Source organism: Nicotiana attenuata, chromosome 6 (assembly GCF_001879085.1).
Source record: "Nicotiana attenuata strain UT chromosome 6, NIATTr2, whole genome shotgun sequence".
NCBI lineage: Eukaryota > Viridiplantae > Streptophyta > Magnoliopsida > Solanales > Solanaceae > Nicotiana > Nicotiana attenuata.
In genome coordinates this window covers 29838999-29841237 of record NC_031994.1, presented here as the reverse complement: position 1 = coordinate 29841237, position 2239 = coordinate 29838999, and positions in this window count along the sequence as shown.

Here is a 2239-nt window from a genome sequence, read left to right as displayed (position 1 = left end):
GATGGAAGATTTGAACAATGCCAGAAAAGAGAACTCAACTGAACGGGTAGAGGTCAGTCAAGGTCATGGTCACGGTACTATGGTTCCCAAGGAAAATGCATCCCAACTGGAACAAAAGCTGCTGAAATTTCAAGAAGAACTTGACCAAGTTCGGAATCTGGCAAATCTGTCATTTTCCCTCACCACTCCAGAGGTTAATTTCCCAAATGCTCAGAATCCCGTACCTCCACAAAATATCCCAAAGCAACAAAACCATCCCACTCCTCATCATTACTGCAACACCTGCCATACCTCAAATANCGTTCGTTTGTCTCGATTTCCTCGTTACTTCGATTTAGGTTCGAAAACTTTACCTTAGTCTTTCTTGACTTGGTTCATTCATGGACCAGTGATTACTAAATACTCTGACTCCTTCGTTTAATATCTACTAATTGATTTTCTACCTTATTTATGTAACCGTGTATTTCAAAATTCTGCCCTTAAATAAACTCCTATGTATTTACCCCTAATTGCCTACTTTGCACAAGATGCTTGTTTGATCTCTTTCCTTAAATAATTTTCTTGCTCATTACCGTTTAAGTCTGAATTCCTTAATTAAAGAAAGTCTTGCACTGATTGATTTTAATTGATACCCAGTTCCTTAATTGTTTTCTTACATTATTTTCTGCCTATTTTTCACACTATAAATACACGACTCTTTCATTAACAAAACAACCATCACTCATAGTCTTTCTGAACTTAGACTTACACTCAAAAGTATTCTCTCTTGTTGCTTGTACTGTGGCCTGTTTACAGAACTTGTTGCATGCTTCCTCTCTATTTGTTTCTTTGAAACTTGTATGTCCTGATTTAAGGTTTTCAGCACCACAACAATGTGTTTATTTACTATCTTTATATCCTTGTCTACTTACTGCTTATGTATAGTTCCACACTTACTCTACTATGCTGGTTTCTTTCTGCCTGTTCTACTATGAATCCAAAACCCCTACCCCTTATGTGTTTAAGCTATGGTTTGAGGCATGACAATACTGCAAGTTATTGTCCATGAATCAAACTTGATCCCCAAGGATCTTAGCCTCTAATAGTATGTGTTCTGGCAGGCTTATATGTGTGCTAGCACTCTCCATTGCTGGGCATACCTAAAGTACCTAAAGTCTGCCCTTGCCTAAACAATAGGCTCTTTACCATCTCCTTATCCCCCTGAACCCCTTATGTATGCTTATTTGTGGCTGTTTTCTTTCCCTTTCCCCTTTTAGCATTTTGTTCTGCACTTGCACACTTTCCTAGTCTCTAAGTTCTGCCCCCCCTCTTGTGAGCCTTGCCTTGGACCCTTTTGAGTTCCCTCTGAACTTGGACACATGAGGGCAGGCTCTTCCACACTGCATTTGTCCCTGTTCTAATAATACATTTGGGTGTGAGCATTGCCTGGAGTCCCATTGAGGCTCTTAGGGAACTTTGACACACTCAAATGGGAGAGAGGCTTTGGATCATGATCTCTTGGAGTTGGTTTACCTCATACTTCAGACATGGAGTCTGAATCAGGCTCTCCTTTGGTTGTACTTTTACTTATATTTCTTGATGTATTTTTTATTTTTATTCCGGTCTATAATAATTTGTAATAAACTCTTGGGGATGGTTAGTAAAAAAGGGCGGGTGACCATGTATGCATAAAAGGGTAGATACCATGTCTATAGGTATTTGAAAATCCGCATATGCATATGCATATAGAAATTATGCCTATAGGTCCTTCTGAATTCTGTATATCCATTTTCATCTAGAAATCATGTTCATAGGTCTTAAACAAATTTTTCGCCCTGGTTTGTTCTGGGCAAACACAACGCACCTAGATATCATGTTCATAGGTCTTAAACAAATTTTTCGCACCTAGATATCATGTTCATAGGGCTTAAACATTCAACTGCACCTAGATATCATGTTCATAGGTCTTAAACAAATTCTCGCACCTAGGTATCATGTTCATAGGTTTAAAAACGAGTCCTCTGCATTTTTTATACCATGTCTGCAAAGGCTTAAAATCAATTACGCGTAGAAAGCATGTCTATAGGAACTCCTACTCGAATCTGAGCCGCTTCATTCATGCATAGAGCTAAAATCAGTAATAACGGGTACTATCAGTTGGAGAACTTATAACCTTCATTAAAACTTTCCTTTCTTTTAATAATCTGACTACCCTTTTAACCAGTATGTATTCAGTTTATTTTAGACCTTGTTATTTCAT